The sequence below is a fragment of the Vombatus ursinus genome, unplaced genomic scaffold (assembly GCF_900497805.2).
Source record: "Vombatus ursinus unplaced genomic scaffold, bare-nosed wombat genome assembly UNPS02014789.1, whole genome shotgun sequence".
NCBI lineage: Eukaryota > Metazoa > Chordata > Mammalia > Diprotodontia > Vombatidae > Vombatus > Vombatus ursinus.
This window is the reverse complement of record NW_020954567.1, coordinates 5979971-6004128: the sequence shown is the minus strand read 5'-3', so window position 1 is coordinate 6004128 and position 24158 is coordinate 5979971. Positions and strand designations below refer to the sequence as shown.

Here is a 24158-nt window from a genome sequence, read left to right as displayed (position 1 = left end):
AACATATGTCATATATACACATACACATATATACACACACACAAAGTTATGTATAAATGCATATATGCACCCACATATACATGTCCCCATTGTCTAAGGGCATTTTAAGCATGTCTGCGTGTATATGATATATATACTTTGTGTGTATGCTCACATGCACGCACATATGAATACATGTGCACATTACACCTCCAATAGAAAACAAGCTCCTCGGACCAGCTAGGTGGCTCAGTGGATAGAGCATCAGCCCTGAAGGCAGGAGGACCTGAGTTCAAATCTGGCCTCAGACCAAACACTTGACACTAGCCGTGTGACCCTGGGCAAGTCACTTAACCCCAATTGCCTAAAAAAAAAAAGAAGCTCCTTGAGGGCAGATACTTTTTCATTTTTTGACCCTGTATTCCTAGTGGACATTGTGCCTGGCACAAAGTGAATGCTTAATAAATGTTTGTTCTTTGATTGGCCAATTTAAACAAATTATAGAGTCATAAAAATAGGAATGGCTAAGTGCAAACACCTGGATACAGACTATCACTATTTCCTATGAAGGTTTAACAGGGTAAAGCAATTACCACGATAAGGAGGACAAAAGAGACTAGCACAATCGTCTCAGCCAGTAAACAAGCTTCCTACCAAAGGAAAAGATAACAGCCAAAAGCAATACCAATTTGAAACATAAACTCATTTACAAAATCTTGTGGGGGAAGGATGGTGGAAGATTATAAGCTGTAACATCTCATAAAACAGAAAGCTATTCGTGTTTATGCCTCTTCCTGTTTCCCTTCTGAAAATGTTCTTGAGAAAGGGAAGAAACCTTTATGCTAGCTACTAAAGCTATTTGGGTCTATTGACATCCTCATGATACAAAGGAAGAGGCCTTCACATCTTCTGATTTGTTGAACCTTTCACAATCTGCCACATATAATCTACCATGTATCACTTATTGTACTACAGCCTCTTTGGGAGTATGCATAGTACCATTTTTCATCTTCGTATCTCTAGTACTGGGTGCCATATAAATTGTAAAAAATTCAAAGGCATTCGAAGATAGAAGAGACCTTTGAGGTCATCTAGTTTCGTACCTTCACATAGTAATTGATTAACAAATGTTTGCATATTGAGTTTAATAATTCAATTCAATAGGGGAAAGAGTATGTAGAGAGAGGGTGCCCCAGTTTAGGAGAGTGTTTTTCTGTTTTGGGGCTTGCTCTCTTCTCAGTAAATATCCCCTTGTTATAGCTAATTGGTTAAAGGTATGGGGCAATAATCACTGACTAGATGGTATTGGGGGAATATTAGCTAGTGATCACTTCAGGGGAATGCTCCAGAAGAGGGTTTGTTTGTGAGATAGGGTACCAGAACAGTTGTTCTCAAAGTTTCCTAAAATTATTGAATGCCCTGATTCAGATCTTTTGTTTTTGTTATGTCTGTCCATATTTACCATGTTAGGAATTAAAACGTCTTAATATTACGAAAATGTGTTGACTTTATGGATTCTTGAAAGGGTCTTGAAGATTCCAGACTACACTTTGAGAACCACTGTATTAGAAAAAGACACACCCTCAATTCCTCAGAATCAACCAGATCTTGAGGGAAGAAGCAGCTACCTGTCTTCTGGGGAGCCAACCTGCTAAAGATGGAGGGGAAAGGGAAAGGAAGGGAATAAACATAGCACCTACTGTGTTCCAGGCACTTTACAAATGAGAATATGGGTTGAGAGAGTGAGCCCAAAGCTTCTATGGGCTGAATTGATATTCACCTAATTGAATTATATAGGAATAAAGAGAAAAGAGGATGAACCCCATAAGGTTCAAACATAGAAAGTGTTATAAATACTTCTCTTGGTTCCTTTGTAAACAAAACAATCACCCCTTAACCTTGCCATCTAGAGGAAGTGAATCCGAGAAATTAGGAAATTGCCCCCTTCCCTCCAAGAAAATCTCTACAAAGGTATAAGCTTAAGCTATGAACAAGCGAGAGACCTCTTATTGTTCACTAATGGAAGAAGCTATATATCCCAGATTTTTAGACCTCTGGACATATGGTCACTGATAGTATGGAATGGGGATTGTGATAGAAAATTAATTAAAATGATGTTTTTAGAGCTTTGTGATGACAAATGAGGAAATTTTTTTTCTTTTTGTTTTCTTTCTTTTCTTCCTCTTTATCCTTTTCCAATTTATTTTTTCTCTTATTATTTCTTTTCCATTGACTTAACAGCACCTCTCCTTATAGCTTGGAGTTCATGATGGGAAAGTACTTGACATAAAAAAGGAAGCAAAAGAGGAAAGACTTTGTTTCCGTAAATTAGGAACCAGCCTCTTTTCCAGGTTATGGTATCAGAATGAAGAGCTCTCTCTAGTGGTCAGAGCAGACCTCGTCAGTTTCCTGTCATAATGGTGATACATCACCAATGCCATGTAAGTCAGTCACCCTCTCTGTGTTACCTGCTGATGTTCCAGGTTAAGGATGTTTTGCTCTGCAAATGTCTATGAAATGTTCAAAGAGACATATATGATCACGAGAAGCTGGTATATAAAGAAAAAGCCTTTTGTAATTACATCTCATTTTATATAGGTTACTTTCCAGGATCGTGATTTCTATTTCTATTCTTTTTACTCTGCTCAACTGTCTCTCCAAACAAACTCTGAGACAGCAGAGGAAAGATAAGGAATTTAGTTTGTCTCAGAATGAATACTTTTGGTTGGAGGAATCAGGGCAAGCTTCATGAAGGAGGGTGGCTCCTTAAAGAGTCAAGCCTTAAGAAAGAGGTTTACAATAGGCAGCGATGAAATAGGAGTACTTGCCTTCAAAGTAGTGCAGCCACAAATATTAAATCTTCAGGTCTATTTGATATCCTAATAAAATATAAAGTAATCAATTTAATAGTGTAATGCTATTCCAAAAAAAAATAGATGAGGAAAGTAGTCCCTCCCCTTTTTTAAGGTTGGAGACCAAAGATTGGTAGATAATGAGTAGGATGTAGATTTTTAAGCAAGAGTATCCACCCAATCCCTAACACACACTTTTGCCTAACATGAAAATAATATTGGGAGCTTACACTTAGTAACCCTTGACTCAAAGGGCCAATTGCATGGGACTCTCCTTATTGGTGAGGATTGATTATCAATGACCCACATCTGTGTGAAAGGTAGATTTGGTGAGAGCTACAAAGAAGAGATTTCTTCTAGGCGTCTGGTTTCCAGCGTCAAGAGAGGAGATTACATTACAACAGAGGAGATGTCATTACAACTTCTCTTCAGATCCTTGAAGTTAGAGAAAGACTGGGGGGAAGAAGCTGGCAGATAGAAGAGCTGGGAATCTCTATCATGTCCCTATTCCTAGCTTGGTATACTAGAGAGTTGAGGAAATTTCCTGAGTGAGATCTGGATGAAGAAACTGAGGTTCATGGAAGTCACATGATTTGCCTAACATCACACAAGGCAGTGACAAAACTGAGGCTTGATTTCAGGTCTCCAGTGATTTTTCTAACATACCAGGCTATCCAGTGACTAGGGTGGAGAGGTTAGTTTGAATAAGAAACTGGTACAATACCAGAAATTAAACAGAAATCTGAAATTGTCTAACGGGAGTATGTTGACCTATCTACCCTATTCGCCTTTCTCCCCTTGATCACATTTTGATCTCTTGACCCTTCTGTCTCTCCCTACCACTGATTCAAAACACCAGAAAAGATCCCAGGCAGTAGTCTAAGCATGCAAAATATGTGAGGTTACACTAGAAAAGTAGAAAAGTCTAAGCAATAGCACATCCTCAGGTAATTCAATCAGTCATTTAGACAGTCAAAAAACATTTACAAAGTGCCAGCCTTGTGCCAGGCACTGTGTTAAGTGCTTGGTATACAAAGAAAACCAAAAGGCAAGCCCTGCTCTTAATTGACTAACAGTTCAATGGGAAAGACAACATGCAAACAACTATATACAAACAAGATATATGCAGGATAAACCAGTGATAATCAATAGATTCTCTCCAGCAGGGAATTTTTTAGTGTCTTCTTTCTCCCCCTAAATAACTGAATAGAGAACTTCTGGACACAGAGAGGTTGCCTCCAAATACCCCAAGACAGTGAGAGATTTGGACGACACTCAATACCTGTTAATGTCACAATGGCGATAGGGCAGGGGAAACCCAAACCTATTTATAACAAATTTATCATTCAAGGGCTAACTGAATCGGAGAAAGAATGGAGATAGTCTCCGAAAAAGACTTCCCATAGCCCTTTTCCTTGGGAGAATGAAAGAGAGGAGAGGATAGAAATCCACAGGAGAAGGAAGGGAGTTTATAAGATTTTGAGCTTAAAGGAACCTTAGATACTCACTACTCCAATTTCCTCATTTGAAAAAGGAAGAAACTTGAGTCCCACAGAATTCTCTTCCCACTCACGAGGAAGTGAAATGGAAGCATTCAAAAGATCCCTTCAAGTTACTCCAAGTCACACATGCAGCAGTTAAACTTAGAAACCAACTCTCCTAATTCCAGAGCCAAGACTTCTTCCATTGTACCACAGTGACTCTCCCATAGGTTCACCTTAGGAAGAGTTGGTATCTACCCTGTTTAGCAGCAGAATGGACCTGGAGCTTAAAAGACCTGGGTTCATGTTTTGCCTTTGCCTGAGAAAATCGCTTAACCTCTCTCAGGGAACTGTGGTTCCCTTATCTGTAAAATGAGGCTATTTGCTTTGCAAGCCTTGTGACAGTGTTAAATTTTATGAAAGCTTAAATGGTGACTGTTACCGTAATTGTTTGGCCAGCCTGTTTTTCAACACACCTCTGAGACTGGGGTCTGACAAGGAGCTAAAAGACCTCAACTATTAGGGGCTGGATCCCCTTAAGGAAGAGCAGATATTGGGGCCAAAGTGGGAACCGAGAAGCTGTCAGCATCAGTTCTCAGTATTTTCAAACTGCCCCTGCCTGGCCAAGGCAACGACTTTCATTTCCTCTCTGCTCTGAGGAGGCAGAGGCTGGGTAAGGTCTGTGTCAATGTCGCAGGTCACTCAACAGGGGAGACCAGCAGCTCTCTCCTTGTTGCCATGGAGATGGGGGGGAAGGGAGGAGGTGAGGAGGTACTCTTATACCTGGAAGCTGCTACTAATATCCATTCAGCCAACTTGCCCTTTACTCCTAGGTCCTCATTATTGTGAGAACTTGGACTAAGTCTTTGCCCTTCCCCCAGCTATAAACACCTTCTATACATATTTTCTTGGTGGGGAGAGAGACAGACAGACAGACAGACAGAAAGACAGAGGTTGAGGGGACGGAGACAGGGAGAGGAGAAAAAAGAGGAGTCGAAGGAAAGGGCAGACAAGGGAAGGAGGGAGAGAGCCACAGAGAAGACAAAAAAACAGAGTGGGGAGGGGGTGGAGGTGGAGGGAGGGACGGAGAGACAAAGGCGGAAAGGAGGAGGACATGGCAAAGCAGCAAGTTCTTGTGTGATGCATGTCATCGGCTGGGAAGACACTGGAGTTTGCCCAGAGGCACACAGTGCCGAGCAGCTGTAAAGAAAATTATGAGGTGAATTAAACTTTAATTTGATTTTTATTTTGCTTCAGCAACCAATAAAGCAACGGCCATTTTCAAAGCGTTGGCACTGGTTGGAGGACCACTTCAAAAACACCTGTTTTATTAAGAGCAGCAACAATAATAATGGCTAACCTGGTATTTCCAGAGCTTTTTTTTCCCTTCCAAGTCGCTCCTAGCATTGTTGTTGATCTTATGTGTGGCTCAGCTTTCACAAGAAGCCCAGTGAAGTCTGGCTTACTTGTATTTAAACACAACCAATTATCCTTTCAGTCTCTACTGATTCTCCTTCCCACAAGACAACCACGAAAACCACAGCAGAGAAGAAACTGGCTTGGGGAGGCTCAAAGGAAGGGAGAGAACCTAATAATGACCTGAAGTGCTTCACACACCGTATGCCCAGCACTGGGCTTAGTTAACGCTCAGTTCCTATGCTTAGTCAGGGACTAAAAATGTGTCCAGAGATAGAAAGCCCCAGAGGGAACAATTGATTAATTCTCAATGTAAAAAAGAAATAAAAATTAAAAAAAAAAGGACAACTCACTATCCAATTGAGCAAACATGTTTTCAGATTTTCAAGGAGTTCTTTGGTTTGTTTCTCCCCTCCCACCCCCAATCTATTCTCTCTCTCTCCAGTAATTTCTGATTTTTTCCCCATTTTTACACTTCTAAGTGTATATCCAAGCCAAAGAAAACAAACCCCTGACAACACTGATTATTTCTATGAATAAACAATATGCAGGTTTACACTAAGCAATTCGGTGTAATTCTGTAGTACAAAACTACCCAAACACACTGGGACTTATATCCCCAGTTTTATGTACCCAGGATGACTCAGGGGAAAGATCACAGATTTGGAATCGAAGGACTTGGGATGAATTTCAATTCTACCACCTAGTACTTTTCTGATCTTGGGTAAGTCATTTGACTTTTCTGACTTCTAGTTTCCTCTTCTCTAAATTTGAGGTGGGTAGGGGAGCAGGCGAGTAGGCACTAGGGGACCTCTGAGGCTCCTTCAGACTTGAAATCAATGTTTTTAAATCCTTTCACAGTGCTTGGTCTTGCAGAGGAAGACCTTCAGCATGCTGGGTGGGACTCTATGTATCCAACTTTGGGCAGAACATGGATAAGTCACACAGGATGGTCCGGTATGGATCTCTTCATTGGAGGAACTCCTAAGTTGATGAAAGCACAGGTCCATTTGAGTATCAGTTCAATCTCACTCTCTGGTCTATCCATCTGCTTTTATATGTACATCAACTCTTTGTCTTTTCCATTCTAATGTAAGCTCATTGAAAATCAGGATTGTTTCATTCTTTGTACTTGGATCTCTAACACCTAGAACAGTGCCTGACACATAGAAGATGCTTAATAAAAATATTGATTGATTGCTTGTTTGTCCCTGGTTCTGCCCTCTGCTAAACAAAATAGCTTTAATCCCTCCTACACATAAATCCCTTCAATTATTTTCTGGTTTCTGCTTTTCAGGAGAGGGGTGGAGTATTTAAGTTCTTTATCACCCGGCCCTTCCTCCTTTTCTAGACTTCCTCCATATTCTCTACTATCCAACTAGACTGGCCTATTTGCAGGACACTTGATCTTCCAGCAGTCGCTTATACCTGAGATGCTTTCCCTCCTCACTTTTGCCACTGAATTTCCTTTAAGAGATCTCAAATTCTACCTTCTGGAGTAGTCCTTTTCGGCTCCCCCCCCGCCCCCAAGTGCTAGTGCCTTCTTCTTTCAGGTTACCGGCTATCTACTCTGTCTATACCTTATATATCATTTACATGTAGTCTTTCCCATTAGAATATTTTGTCTATATCTCATAGTTATCTACATATTGTATTTGCTATTAGGATGTGAGGTCCTAGAGGGCAAAGACTGTTTTTGCCTTTCTTTGCATCTACAGGAATTATCCCAGTGCTTAGCACACATTGAGTGCTTAATAAATGCTTGTTGACTGAATGACTACCATAACTGATATGTGTGTGTTGGAGTCAGGACTCAAACCCAGGTTTTTCCAACTCCAGGGCAACCCTCTGTTCTCTGTGCTATGCTTTGTCTCATATAATTAGTTGTCTTAGATTTCTGTCTTCCTGTTCAGATTGTAAAGTTCTTTCTTGGGTTCAAAGATACCTGCTTTCTTTCATCTGTGTCTCCTAAAGAACCTCTCAGAATGATTGGGGATCAAAAAATTCTTATTAAATCCCAATTTACAACATCATTGCCCTTGGTAATCTTGTAGAGTTGTATTTCTACACTTTATATCCCCCAAAGTGTAAAAAGTTACAGTGCTCAAATGTCTATTCCGATTTTGAAGGGTGGTTTCCAATGCTTTTTCTGCTTGTTTTAGCACAAGTTGTCATGTTCAACTTTATCAGTGTAAAAAGATGATTCTACTTAAAAAAGTCAAAGAAGCTCTGTTGTCAAGTATCACCATGGGATTCTTTTCTGACATTCCAGGGAGATAGGACAGGACAGCAGAAAAGGCCCTTGCTTTGGAGGGAGAGGTATATGAATGCGATGTAGTACTATTGTGCTCAAAGAAATGATGAAGGGGATGGTTTCAGAGAATCCTGAAAAGATTTGTATAATCAGATGCCAAGTGAAGGGAAGAGAACAATCTATATAATGGCAACAAAAGTGTAAACACAGGCAACTTTGAAAGATTTAGGAACTCTGATCAGGGCAACGACTAACCATCATTCCAGAGGACTCATGATGAAACATGCTACCCACCTCCAGATAGAGAAGTGATGACCTTGAATACAAATTCAGTTTTTTTAAAAAACATGACCAATGAGGGAATCTATTTTGCTTGACTATACATGTTTATAACAGGGATTTTGTTTCTTTTTCTTTCTCAGTTGGGGGAATTAGGGGTAGGATTAAGAAAAGAGAAATTTTTGCTGATTGAAAAAAAAATTAATTAAAAAAAAAAAGGACCAGAAGTGGGAAATGGAATGCTTCCATTTGGAAATGGAGCAACAAATAAACCAGTTTAGCTGTGATTCAGACTGCATGAGAGGCAGTACTGTTCAATGAATCTGGTAAGATAGGCTGGATAGGCTGTGTTAAATGTCAATAAGGAGTTTTAAAATTTATGTTAGAGGCAATAGGAAGCCATTGAGGTTTCTTGTGTGGGTGATTGACGCAGTCAGACTTCAAACATATTTGTTTGGTTTTCTGTATGAAAGATGGATTGATTAGAGAGGGGGAGAGATAGAAGATAGGGAGAACAATTAGGAAGCTATTGCAATAGTCCAGATTAAAGGTGATGAGGATAAGGTGGTTGTGATGTAAATAAAATGTAGGAACATAAAATTAGAGCTGAAAGGGACCTTAGATGCCAATGAATCCAATCCCTTAATTGTACAGATGAGGAAGCTAAGGACTAGGAAGGCTAAGTGACTTGCCCAGGGTCACACAGCCAGAAAGTGGCTGGAGTAGAATTTGAACCAGGTCCTCCTCACTCTATATCCAGGACTGTCTTCATTACACCATGCTTCCTGGAGACAAAGGGATGGATGCCAGAGGTATGCTGTAATTACCACTTCTGGGTGTTTCTGCCACTTACTCCACATCCCAAACTACATTTCCATAGGAGGAAAGAAGGGAACAAGAAAGTAGACAGATGCCATGCTGTGAACTGATGGCGCTCAGGAGGAGTGGAGGGAACAGGTAGACCACCCTCCCTTTTTTGTCCTCACCACTTCAAAAGGAGGACTATGATGTTGACCACTACCCATAGCGTAAACCCCAAAAGGAATCATACCGGAAACATACTTTTAAAAAGTTTTATTGATTTGTTTTTATATCACAATTATTTCAGATATATCTAGCCCTAACCTCATTCCCCCACCTTGTGATAAACAACAAACAATTCAGTGAAACCAACCTATGCAGAAAAAAAAAATTTCTCAGTGAATAAGCAACATTCTACACCCAGAGAGTGTCAGTCCAAGGAAAAGAGAGAGTACATTCCCTCTTCTCCATAGAATTACATAGCATTTGGTTTCATTTTATTGTTCTTTTTTTATCACATTCCTGCCATCATCATGTATGTTGTTTTCTTGGCACTGTTTGCTTCACTCTGCTAAATTTCTCTGAATTCCTAGTATTTGCTGTTTCTTACTCTTCAGTAATGTTCTGTCACATTCACATACCCCAATTTGTGCAGACATTGCCCAATTAATGAACACTGGAAACACATTTTTTATAGTCTTAAATAGAGCGTGTGTGTGTGTGTGTATGTGTGTGTGTGTGTTTCTGTAGGAATATTTGTGTGTCTGAGGCTTGAGAACAAGCAGCAGAATTCTCATTAATCATTAGAAATCTACGACCACAGTTAAGAGAAAGATGCCAGACCCTGCCTGAATGTGTGTGAATGTAACAGTTGCAGAGGACAAGGCTGGCCTTAGGCAAAACTGTACTCTGAATCCAAGTGGTTTTTGATGTCTCCAGAGTTTCATTTTCAACCCTAATTCAGACTCTGAGTGAGTATCATGTGTGTATGGGGTGGGGGAGAGGGTGCTTTTAACCTCTTTTGTCACCCCTTGGTTGTGACACCCTTGGCAGAGGCTCAGGTCTCTCATTGCAATGGCCAGTCCTGGGGGGAAAAGAAAGTTAGTTCTCAAAGTGGGAACTCACTCTTTAGCTCCAACCCCTGGGTCCCCCTGTCCCTACTTCTCATTATACAGGAGGAATGGCAGCTGTCCTTCAAGGAATGACAGCCCAGGGGATATTGCATTCTCTGTTAAAAATAAATTTTAAAGGAGAAAGGTAGGGAGAGAGGTGAAGAACTACTAAGGTAGTTATCTAAGGTCAACAAGCAAGGCCTCTATGAGCCTTGGGCCTCTCCAAGATATCAAAGGGTAATTTATTGATAAAATAAGATTTGTTGTTCTAAATAATGATAAGAATAATGACAATGATGGCAACAATTACATAACTTCTGTGTTTCCACCTCTGCTTGAAGGAAAGGAAGGAGAGAAGGAGAAAGACAGCTGAAAGGGGTAGGTAAGGGAGGGGGAAAATGTAGAACTCAAGATCTTATAAAAGTGAATGTTGAAACTAAACATAAAGAAATTAATTATTTTTTTTCAAAAACAAAAACAAAAACAAAACAACAGAAAGACAACTGAGAAGGAGAAAAATTCCCTAAGGGAGGAAGGCAAAATTTGGAAGGAAATCAGGAGAATTGTAGAATGGGAAATTAGAACTTCTGAACAACACCAAGACACTCATCCTTCTCAGAATATATTTGGGCAATGATGTGGGAGAGGAAGAGACTTGAGGCTGGTATCATCCCCTTGCAGCAGAAAAAAAAAGTCATTGAAAATACCTAGCTTTTAAAGAGTCATGGAACTGCATGGCTAGGATATGCACAGAATTAGGGTAAGACTGTGACATCACTAACCATCTCGGGGCCAATCAAGGGGAAGGGAAGATTTTGCAAGTAAGAGCCTTGGGGATCACCACTTACAATGCTGAATATCATGCGAAATATTCTGTGTTAGGGCATAAAAATGAGGAGACAGGAATCATCTCAAGTTAATGAGAAGTTTATTGATTGTCACATGCAGTAGTCAGAATACATGAATGTATGCTGAATACATGTATGCAAGTGGACCAACAGACAACAAAATTCTCTCAGATTGTTTCAATTTTAAACCCTCGATCAAACAACTGTGGCTTTTTCTCTTTACCAATCCTTGTTCCCCAGTTGACATCATATTGACCCAGGTCCTTTTTCTTATCCTGAAAACATTCTGTTTTCGAGACCTGTGCAATCCATCCCACAGTTCATCAGCAATTCTATTGCCTCCTTTTTCTGTTTTGCGACCTTGTAGATCAACACAAATTACCTTCCCTTATTATATCATTCTGGTATAGACATATACAAAAATTTAACCCTTCACCTGTGGTCTTCCACCATGCTTACCGTTTGTGGAAGATGCAAAGCTGGGAGTGAGAGCTAGGCACTGAGCAAGAGGGTCCTCACCCAAAAGGGATCTAGTTAGCCTTGAACATTAGATTGAATTTAATGACTAAATTTGAAAAAGGATAAAGTCTTGGTTAAAAATTAGCTACAGAAGTAGAAGTATGGAGGAAGGTATGGCTAGACATAGGTTGGATTGGGAAAAGAGGGCACAGTTCAAGACAGCAGCCAGAAAAGCTAATGTGCTCTTTGGCTACATTAAGGGATGCCTAGTGTTTAGGATGAGGGAGGTAATGGGTTTGCTGCCATAGGGACTCTGTCCTGATCAGACCCTGGTCTGGAGTACCAGATTCAGTTCTGGGTTCAGGAAGCACACCAATGATAAATTGTAGAGAATCCAGAGAAGGGTCAGAGGCATGATGGTATGATAGACCACAGAACTTGGGGATAAGGAGCTCTTGGGTTTGAATTCTGCCACAGAGACTTAATCTCTCCATGTCAATTTTACCATCTTCATTGAGATGATAAAGTCTATGGTACTTATCTCACAAAGTTATTGTGAAGATCACATGAAATAAATGTACTTAAACAGATGTCAGTTATATTTGGTGTGATAAGGATGGCCAAAATCCTCAATAATAGTAACTAGCAAATGCTAGTTATTATAGTTATGTAGTGTGTTAAAGTTTACAAAGTGATTTACAAATATTTCATTTGAGACTCACAACAACCCTGGGAAGTAGGTGCTATTATTATCCAATTTTACAGATGAGGAAATGTAAGAAAGTAGAGGTTAAGCTACTTGCCGAAGGTCACACAGCTAGCAGGTGTTTGAGGAAGGATTTGAGCTGGGAGCCTTCATGAAGATTCCAAGTCCAGTGCTCTTATCAATGCACTACGAGGCAGAATTCAAACCCAAGAGCTCCTTATCCCCAAGTTCTGTGGTCTATCATACCATCATGCCTCTGACCCTTCTCTGGATTCTCTACAATTTATCATTGGTGTGCTTCCTAAACCCAGAACTGAATCTGGTACTCCAGACCAGGGTCTGACCAGGACAGAGTCCCTATGGCAGCAAACCCATTACCTCCCTCATCCTAAACACTAGGCATCCCTTAATGTAGCCAATCAATCAAGAGAGCATTTATTAAGCACTTACTGAGTGCCAAGTGCTGTGCTAAGCTGAGGATACTAAGTTAAAAAAACAAACAATCCATGAAACAGTCTCTGTTCATGCCTCAAGGACTTTACACCACAAGTGGGAAGACAATATATAAATATATAGGTATAGAAAACACAGAAACAAAGCAGACACAAGGTTGAGTGGAGGAAGCTACTGATCTTAAGCTTGGAGAAAAGAACCTGGAGAAAGGGTGGCCCATAATAACTGTCTTCAAGTATTTATAGGGCTCTCAAGTAGAAGAGGCATTAATTAAATGTGTTTTGTTTGGATCTTAATGGATGGAATTTGCTTCTGTCCTCACCATTTATTGAAACTGCTCTTTGCAAGGTCACCAGCAATCCCTAAACTGCTACCACTGATGGCCTCTTTTCAATCCTCATCTTTCTTAACCTCTCTGAAACTTTTGATTCTATTGACCATTCTCCCTCCCCATTATGTCCCATGGCAGTCTGCCCCACTTTTGGATAACTCTAATGGTTGGAATGTTTTTCCTTTATTTCAAACCTAAATTTATCTTCTTGTAACTTTTACCCATTCCTCTGACTTCTTCCCCCTATCACTCACTCACTCATTCATTCACTCCCAAAGATTTAAGAGCCTATTCAGGCTCTGGGCTAAGTGCTGGGAATACAAAGTCAAAAATAGAGAACCTGGCCCCCAAAGAGCTTGAATTCTATGAGAGAGACAATGTGAACAAACATAAGTACAGGCAAAATAAATACCAGGTGGTTCAGGGAGGGAGGTACAAGCATTTAGGTGGGAGCACGAAAGGCATCATGTAAGAGGTGGCCTTTTGAGCTGATCTTGGAAAAATATGAAGGATCTTCAGAGACAGAGGTAAGGAGAGAGTATATTTCAGGTAACTGGGCGATGTGCAGAAAGGCAGATGTAGAACAGAGTGTGTCATGTATGAGGATCAGCAAATAAGTCAATTTGGTCTGATTGAAGCATGGGTGAAGGACCATAGATTATAGGGCGGTATAGGACCCCACAGGCCATCTGATCCTTTCATTTTATAAACCCAGGGAAATGACGTTCTTTGCCCAGGGTCACACAGGTAGTATGTATCCAAAGTGGGATTTGAACTGAGGACCTCTGACTCCATCTATTTTTTTCCTACAAAAGCTCCATTAGTGGATTTATTTGCGCTGTAAGGAAGAGAACAGAAATGTCTTGTCTTTTGCCACAGGATTTCCTGATGCAGCCATTGGACAATGAACCTTATCTCCTAGAGTGGGTAACACGGCGGTCCCCTGGCCTGTCACATGGCCACACAGTAGGCAGAAATGACTAAGGGCTTTATTCCATGCATTGTCTGTCAGAAGCAGGGGCACGTATAAGTCAGCACACTTTGCAAATGAGAGTTTACATCTGTTCAAACAATAGAGATTTCTTTTGTTCAGAAATGCCTCACATGGAGGAGACATAAGAGAAAAATTAGTCAGGCCTTCAAATACAAAACAAAACTAGAAGATATGAAAATTTGAAACACAAACAGGTTCTGGTAAAAAAGATGTGACTTTGAGAGATAAGTTGTGTTCAAATTAAAATCCAATTGAACATTAAATTCCCTCCAAAATGGAAATTGTTCAGTAGTGTAGCTTAACAAGCCATGGTCCTCTAACCTAAGGACGTTGTTTCCAGAATACTGATGTTAAGTGAAGTCCAAAGTCCTGTAAGGTTTGGGCTTGGGTGGTAGTGGTGGTGAAGGAGAGCTAGAGAAATGGGGCTAAGTAATTTGACCTTTACCTCTGCTTCTCTGCCCTTGACTTGTGCTAAAACATCTCTGTGGTGATTAGAGACAAGAGCCAATATTAGTTACACCTGGCACTAAGTCAGAGTCCTAGGGCTTAGACTTCCAGACCTCTCTGTAGGAGAAAAGCAAACAATTGAGCATTGCTTCTTAGCGTTCTCCACTATGAACCCACAGAGGCCAAGATAATGCACTGTTGCCAGGATTCTTGGGTTTGCAAAAGCTGTCCTGGGGGCCAAGGAGACGGGATAGTTTTGGTGCTAAAGAGATGAGAAAGGGTTTGGACTTTTTTTTTTTTGTTCTGTTTTGAATGTAAAAATTATTGTAAAGGCAAGGAACAGACCCAAGACAACTAGTTGAACTTTCTGCTGGCTTTTCTGATTCTAATATTCCAAATATAAGAGTTACAGGTCTCAAGTCAATTTACAAAAAAGGTGATAAAAATAAAACAAAATGGCACCTTCAACAGAATAGAACAGTCTTACAACGTAGCCACACGGAAGCAGAGGCCCAATGGGGCTAGCTCCAGTAGAGACACGAAAGATTCCCAAGTCTTCACTCCACCCAAAAAGTAAACAAAAAGATAAATATGACTCTTCTGTATTCTCTGAATAGTTAAATTTTAATTATTCCCCAGTGTGCCCACACAAGGAACAGGGTCCTCATTCCAATGGAAGGGAAAGGCAGGAAAGGGAGACTACCCAAAAATAAAAACAGAAGTAGGGGGAAGAAGAAAGGAGGAAGAGGTCCTATGTAGTCCTGTATCTATGGCCCTTCACCCATGCTTCAGGCTGGCCAAATGGACTTATTTGCTGATTCTGATACATGACATTCTCTATTCTACATCTGCCTTTCTGCACGTTGCCCAGTTACCTGAAATATACTCCTTCCTTACCTCTTTCTCTTAAGATCCTTCATTTTTTTCTAAGGTCAGCTCAAAAGGCCACCTCTTACATAATGCCTTTCGTGCTCCCACCTAAAGGAGGAAGAAAGCACAAGTGAAAAGGAAGAGGAAAATGGGGGGAATGAGAGGAAGGAGAGAAAGAGGTACAGGAAAGTGAGAGGGTGAAAGAAGAAGGGAGGGAAGGATGGCAGAAAAGTAAAAGGAGGAAGGGTATAGGAGAGAAGAAGAGAAGAGAGAGGGTTGGAAGAGATAAAGAATGAGAGTGCACTGGTAAAAGCAGTTTATGTCACAGAAGTAATCAAGTTCCTCAAGGGGGTTAAAATATGCAAATTAGTGCTTTGCAAATTCTCCCCTCTTCAGTGCCTCAGTGAGGCAGTGAAAAAAATTGTCTTTCAGACAAATCCAGAGATGTTCCAGAGGGTCAGTCGGGGTAGGAAGCTGGTGTGAAGGACCCAACGGCTGCTAGTCGTCCATGATGACAGACTCCTCATTCACTGGCAGGGTCTGCTGCCCAAGTTACAGGGACTGGCTTGGTCAAAGGATGATGGGCTTGTAAGGGCAATGAGAAACAACTTTCAGATTTTGCTGGTCTCCTCTGTGGCCATGTAAAACACATCATCTGGAGCATCAATCCAGTTCATCCTCCTTTTCACTGGAGGCAGGGATCTACCATGAATTCATCTGACTTTTGTTTGATAGGATTCCCATCCATGCCGTTGGGCTGTTCATAGCTCCTCTTGCCCATGATGGTTGGGGACCCATTATTAATGAATGGAGTTGACTTGGCAAGAGTAAGGTTGTTGAGAGAACTAGAAAAACTCTTTATGGTGTCTGGCTTTGGAGGGTGGGGATGAGTCTCTGGATGCTGGAGCACAGCTTCCAAAGGTTTTCGTACCATTTGTTTTAATACCAAAGGATTCTGTGAGGCTTCGGTAATCGAGCAGTACATTCCACTTTGATAGTAGCACCGTCGATAGGCATGTAAGGATGCCTTGCTGCTTGCCAGGGATGCAGTATACCTCAACACAGGCACCTGGCAATCCTTGTCAGTTTGGTTGTACGTAGGTAGAAGTCTTGTCTTCATAGCAAACTTTGGACTCCCACTGCTCTGTACAGGGACGTGATGAGGACTTATGTTGTTGTGGTTTGGTCCTGATCTCTCACCGTCTAATCAGGTTGGCATTTTCAAGTCACCATATTTCTTCCAGTATGTCCAATAAGATGCACAGAGATGACACTGCATGTTAGGGGGACCCCAAAAATACCAGTGGTAAGACTGTGTGGCATAGCAGCTTCCATAAGCCTGGCTGACTCCTGGGTTCAACCCTGTACTCTGGTGCCATTTATAACACCAGCCTTGGCATTAGTTACATTAATCGGATTTGGACATGGCTTGTTATAACTAGGTATATACACTTGCTTTAATTTGCTTTCTGCTTCAGCTACCTTCAACCACTTCTGTTGAACGTATCTGTCTGTTGTTTTCCACATGTACATATGCAGTGATGCTGGTTAAGGACTTCACTGGAAGAAAATCTTGCCGAATGTCAGTGAAATCTTTTCCATATTTTTCTAGAGCTTCCTCCAAGAGGTTGGCCTCAGAAGCCAACCACACTTCCATTTCATCTCAGTAGAGAACTGGACTGCCCTGAGGCACCAGAGCAGAAATGGTCTTGGAAATATCGTAGATGTTTTTGTGCAAAGTATCCGTTGCATGAAACAGTGTAATATCTCTGGAGACTGCTGCGGTGCTCATATGTAAGCTTGGCTGGTTGACTGAATGCTGCAGTCTAAGGCACAGGCAAAAGTACTAACAGATGGTGCCACTGGGAGCTAATCGATCTGTTTGTCAGTTAATGAATTATATGCTTCCCAAACTTTTGTTTCAAGTTTTGAGTGGTCTTTTCATCTTCCTCACCCCATCCAGAGAGTTTTAAATATCAAATGGAGGAGTTTATATTTGATTGTACAAATAGGAACCCATTGGAGTTTCGAGTTATTGAGGAGGGGAGTGACGTGGTCAGATCTGTGCTTTAAGAATATCACTTTGGTGGTTGTGCAGAATGTGGATTAAAGAGAGGAGAGACTTGAGGGAAGAAGACCTATCTGGGTGAAATGTAACGAGAAAGGATGGTGAGATTTAGGAGTGGAAAGAAGGGGAAGAGATATGAACCAACCAAAATAAATCTCAGAATTTTGGAGTTAGAAGAGACCTCAGCAGCAGCTATCTAGTACAACCAACAACCAAAAGAGAATCCTTACTAGAATGTAGATTACAAATGTCTCTTCTGATTGCCTGGATTACTCTTAATGGAAACTGAGTCAACCATCCTTTCCCACCTTTTTGGACCTGTTATGCATCCAGCAAGACAACTGTTGGCACCTTCTGAGTCACACTGTCTATGGTGACTTAGCTCTAGCCTCACTCCATTGGTACATGACATATTCTGATTTTCTAGTGTCATTTTCATGCTTTGAGTTTGGAATTTTTAAATTCCTCTGCTGTAATTTTGAGAATTTTGCATAGGACAATAAATGCACATGTAAAATTGACTTAGCATAGTGCCCAGCACATAGTAGATACTTGATAAATATTTATTGATTGATTGATTATAGACTATTGGGGTGAATGTTGCAAGTATTACATATGCTCTTTAGTATTCAAGAAACAACATTGTAATCAGCAATGGCAGATAAAGAGCAAGCTGCAGGAAATAGCATTAAAGCATCAACTAGTGCTTCATTTGGGACAACATTAGGCACATCAGATAAAAGAAAATTTTTCCTGTTGAGCATTTGGTTTAGACACCAACTCTGACTGAACCGTTTCATAACCATACTTCACGATCAGTTGATTTTGAAAATCTTGAGTATAGTATCTTATATTGTAGGTCAGCTTCCCCAAAATCATACCACTCCTAAAGTCTGCACACAAGCGGCAAAGATAAATTACCAGCCCAGAAAAAAGGTTGGGAAACAATCAAAGCATTACAGACTTCAGGAATTTTAGAGATGTTCTTGAGGGAACACACACTTTCATTTCACGGACAAATCAAAAACTCAACTCCAAGAAAATTGATGCTCTGTTAGAAAGTTTTCTATGACTTGAGAAAAAAAATAAATGGAGGAAATGTTACCAACCATGACATAAAGTGGAAAATTCAAATAAATGTCCACAATGTTGGAATGGTGTTTGACACTTCCTAAGGCAGGTTTAAAATGCCTTCAAATCTTGCTGTGGATCTAGGGCCAAGAAAATGGTAACATAAATTCTGGGATGTCTAATTTAGCTGAGAGGGGAAAAAGGATCTGGAGAGCAAGTGAACAAGATGCACAGAACTACGTGGAAATTCAAGATCTCAAATGTATGGGCTTATAGGATTTAGAACTAGAAGGAACCTAGTTTAACCCTCTCATTTTATAGCAGAGCAAACTGAAGACAAAACTGAGTTATGTGACTTCCTTAAGGTCACCTGGGGAGTAAGTGGCAGAGTGAGGATGGACACCTATGCCCTGTAATCCTAAATGTATTGCTATCTGCTTTTGGAGTTGAGTGATTTCCCCTAGAATTTCAAGGAATGGCTTCTGGTAGAAAATATGGGTCCCCATCAAACCCCATTATTTTGGCTACTCTTTTCTGGCCTTACTTGCTTTGTAGAATCTGTTAATTCTTGCACCTCACATTAGTTCTCGATGGGATTAGATGATTGTGTATTTACTAACCACTTTATAGGTAAGGAAACTGAGGCACAGAGAGGTTAAGTGAATTGCCCAAGATCATATAGCTAGTAAGAGTCTGAGGTAGGATTTGAACTCTAGTCTTCCTGACACCAGTCCAGTGTTGTATCCAATATATCGTGTCACTTCTATCAGATTCCCTACTCGAGCAAATGAGACCCAGAGCAGGAAAGTGACTTACTTTTTAAGGCTGTCAGACATAGACTGAGCTAGATCTGTCTGGGGCTACGACCTAGACTTTCTGTTCTAGCCCAGAGTATTAGGCACAGGCGATCTTTCCTTCTTCCTTGGGTAAAGAAGCCAGCCTCTCTCTCTTATGACCTCCTTCTTCTATCATTTCCTTTTGCTTCCTTTGAAATAAATTTAAAGTCCCATAGTTAACTGCCACCTTCAGTTCAAAAAGCAAAAATCCTTCTGAAAGAGATGCATGAATATTGTGACACCTTGAAATGAAAGCCACTCTCCCAGGAGTCTGGAAGAGAGATAGAGGAAATCTTGATGGCTTTGAAAATCTCGTTCAAGTAAAGTTCCTGTTTAAGAAGGGTCCCCAGGGTCTTTGTGCTTGTCATCTCTTGGACCTGGCTTCTCACTGGGCAGTTAGTGGAACTACCAAGACAGGGAAAGGCTGGGGAGGTGGGGAAGGGGAGGGAAGCAGAAATAAATCTCTGCTCTGAGATCCCATTTATCCAGCAGTCAGTGGCAGACAGTCTAGGGGAGTCTGGTTAATCCTGATTCCCCAATGCTAGGACCCTCCCTCCCCCAACTCCCTTCCCAACTCGCTTGGATTGCATGACTGGATATATTTGTATGTATTCTCTTTATACTCATGCTTGTTATATACACTTGTTAGTTTCCCTATTAGAATGAAAGCTCATCGAGGGCAGGGGCTATTTTATTTTTGCCTTTCTAATCTCACTACTAGCACAGTGCTAGCATATAGGAAGCATTTAATAAATGCTTGTATAACAACATTTTACAAGCCCCACTGTCTGGAGGCCAGGTGTTTTACATTTCAGCCCCCCCCCCCCCGCCCCCCCAGGGATCCCTGGTAACTTTGAGGAGACTTGGGGGTGTCTGGGTTCTCTGCCATTGACTCCAGCCTACACTGATGGTGTTCCCTCAATTTTAGGGGGCCCCCACCACGGGCATACCAGGTCTATTCAACCAAATAACAGTCAGGTTTTTTTTTTTTTACAAAGGAATATTTATATCAGAGGTATGGCAAGAATAAACATACAAACCTTGCCCCCCAACACCTGGGGTGGGGCGCAATTCCCCCTTCACCTCCTCAGTCTCTGGGGAGGGGAAAGGAATTAGATTTACAGTTTAGCTCAATTCCTATCTAGCACAGCTCCACCAAGTTCCAAGTCCAAAGTTCCCCTCAGGGAATCCTCAGGGGATTCCTGTCCTGGCTGTCCTGGCTGCAACATCTAGCCTGGAATCCTGTCCCCTAGGTCACCATGACTTGATTCTGGCGCTGGAATTCCATTCTGAGTCGAGAACTGAAGTGGACAAGAGATAGAGACCAGCACGAAATCTCAAGCCCATTTCTTAGGGCTGTGAGGCCTAGTCAGTTCATAGTGCCAGTGCTGGTTGAACCTGATCTTGACCCTCTCTGGACGCTGCAGGAGAAAGAACAAGACTGGTCCAGCACGGTAGTTTTAAAGATGCAGCCTGCTACATGGTAGATGAATGCAGAACTGCTTCTCCCAGAAGTAGGGGACTTCCATCTTAGGAAAACCAAAAGGGGTAAAGTTTCCCTCTCACACACTTGTGTTTGTTTATTGATAATTGTTGGGAGTAGGGGGAAATGGACCTCAACTAAACAGGAGTCCATCAGCCCAGCAAAGAGTAAGCTCTGAGGTCTCTCCATTACTGTACCTAGCACCTAGAGGCGCTTAATAAATGTTTACTGATTGTCTGACTGTTCTTCTTTGAAACCCAACAGGTGTGGGAGGGCATTCAATAATAATCTGATCCAACATTGGACATGGCGTTTGGGCTAGCTTTTCAAAACTGAACTGATTGTACCTTTTTGATTAAAAAGAGAAAAAAGATCAGAGGGCTCTGAGATTGGGATGCTTAATAAGGCAAGAGTCCTTCTGAGGGATGTAGCTGTAACTTCTCCCAGACTTCAAAAGGAAAATCTTGTCTCTTCTCTGCATTTTATCCATTGTAAGTTGTCACTAGGGTGACTGAGTCATTCCATGTTCCCTGGAAGAATTCTGGACTCCTCCAGAACACTAGTCAGCAGTTTGGTCTGGATGAGATCCCAATAGGTAGGCATTATGGGTTGAGGAGAGCAGGGCAGGGTTGAAACTGTCCCCAGTTATGAGGACCTCATGGCAATTTAAATCAGCACTGGATAATCGAGTCTGCCACCATGTTTAGGATGGCATTTTCCCACACTATCCTTTCTTCTTTAACTCCATCCTCCTAGGTGGCTTAGTATAGAGTATTGGACTTGGAGTCAGGAAGATCTGAGTTCAAATCCAGCCTCAAACATTTACTAGTAGTTTGACCCTGGGCAAGTCACTTAACCACTTTTTAGCTCAGTTTCCTCAGCTATTAAAGGGCAATAAGAACAGCACTAATCTCATAGGGTTGTTAAGATAACACTAAAGTACTATATAAATACTAGCTATTATTATTGATTTGCCTTGAAATATGTGGCCATTTTTGGTGGGAGTGACTACAAATCCTCTTGGTGGTTGCAACAATTCTCTCCATTAACCAGGGTTCTTCCACATTCTTTCTTTCACTTTTCTTCTGCACAAGTAAAAAGATTTCCTTGAGGCAGTTTTCAGAAGAAGAAATCAAAGCTATCTATAGTCATATGAAAAAATGCTCTAAATCACTATTGATTAGAGAAATGCAAATTAAAATATCTCTGAGGTACCACTTCATACCTATCAGATTGGCTAAGATGACAGAAAAGGAAAATGATAAATGTTGGAGAGGATGTGGGAAAATTGGGATACTAATGCACTGTTGGTAGAGTTGTGAACTCACCCAACCGTTCTGAATGGAACTATTTCCAAAGGGCAACCAACTATGCATGCCCTTTGACCCAGCAATACCACTACTAGGTCTGTACCCCAAAGAGATCAAAGAAAAAAAGAAAGGACCTATATGTACAAAAAATGTTTACAGTAGGTCTTTTTTCGGTGACAAAGAATTATAAATTAAGGGGATGCCCATCAGTTGGAGAATGGCTGAAACAAGTTGTGGCATATAATTGTGATAGAGTGCTATTATGCTATAAGAAATGATGTGCTGTCAGAAAAACCTGGGAAGACTCACACGAACTGATGCAAAGTGAAATTAGCAAAACCAGAACATTGTACATAGTAATAGCAATACTGTATGATGATCAGTGGTGAATGCCTTATTCTCAGCAGATCCAAAGGACTCATTATGAAAAATTTTATGTATCTCTAGAGAAGGAACTGATTGAGTCTCAGTGCCAATTGAAGTGTACTTAACATTTTTTTTCTTTATTATTCTTGTTGGGTGTTTTTTTTTGGTCTATGTTTTCTTTTGCAACATGACTAATGTAGAAAATATATAACTGCACATGTATAATCTATCTCAAATTGCTTGCCTTCTCAAGAAGGGAGTAGGGGAAGGAAGGAGAGAATTAGGAACTTAAAATTAAAAAAAAAACTGTTAAAAATTGGCAGCTAGGTGGCACAGTGTATAGAGTCAGGAAGACTCCTCTTCTTGAATTCAAATCTGGCCTCAGACACTTCCTAGCTGTGTGACCTTGGGCAAGTCACTTAACCCTGTTTGCCTCAGTTTCCTCATCTGTAAAATGACCTGGAGAAGGAAATGACAAACCACTCCAGTACCTTTGCAAAGAAAACCCCAGATAGGGTCACAAAAGAGTTGGACATGACTAAAAAATGACTGAACAGCAATGACAAATTAAGAAAAAATTGTTTATACATGTAATTGAGGAAAAAAAATAAAAGAACATATGCATTAAAAAAAAAAAAACTAAGGAAGGAAAAGATGAGGGAAAGTGGAACCCTCTATGCCTGCCATTGGACCCCTCACTTATATTCTGCAACCTTGTGTCTAGTGGCTGAAAGTGTTATTGTAGGCAGGAAGGCAGTAATGCCTGTGTGTGGGCTGTGTTTTCAGTTTTTATTCAGGGCAATGTGTTGTAGTGAAAAAAACAAACAAACACCCTGGCCATGGAAGATTGGAAGACCTGTGTTTAAACCCTGGCTTTAACAACTACTGTATGATCTTGGGCAAGTCACTCTAGAGGCAGGTTGGCCTAATGGATAGTGCACTCTACTTCTGTGAGAAGCTTTGCCCAGTCCCTTCTTAATGGTAGGGCCCTCTCTCTGTTGATTATCTCCAACTTATCCTGTGAATGGCTTGTTTATACACCATCAGCCCCTTAGACTGAGAGCTCCTTGAGAGCAGGGGACTGTCTTTTACCTTTCTTTGTATTCCTAGAACTTAGCGCAGTGCTGGACACACAGTAAGTGCTTAATAAATGCTTGTTAACTGACTGATTTGTATTGCCTTGAGTTTATATGTGTGTGTGTGTGTGTGTCTGTGTGTGGTGTATTTGTGTGTGTGTGGTGTATTCGTGTGTGTGTGTGTGTGTGTGTGTGTATGTGTGTGTGTGTGTAATAGATGTATACACAAGGCTACGTACTGTTTCCTTTGATAGCCTCTAAGTTGCTTGAGGTGTAGGGATTATTTTACTTTTATCTTTATATCCCAATCATTAAGCACAATGTTTGGTATATAGTAGGTGCTTAATAAGTGCTTGTTGACTTCCTGACTTGTATTACCTTGTGTATATATATGTGTATATATATGTATATATATATATACACACACACATGATATAGATATATGTATATATACTATATATAATACTTATATACAAGTATATGTACATAATGCTTCCTTTGATAGAATGTAAATTCTTTGAAGCACAGGTATTATTTTATTTTTATCTTCATATCCCAATCATTAGCACAAGCTTTGCATCTAGTAGGTGCTTAATAAATGCTTATTGATTACCTGATTTGTATTACCTTGTATCTATACACACACACATGTATGTGAAACTTATG

General features: G+C 40.7%; 1 pseudogene; it reads right to left on the bottom strand.

Annotated features, from left to right (window-relative positions):
• LOC114047514 overlaps nucleotides 1-20486 on the bottom strand; it is a 25708-nt pseudogene extending 5222 nt beyond the window's left edge.
• Nucleotides 20487-24158: the final 3672 nt, after the last annotated feature.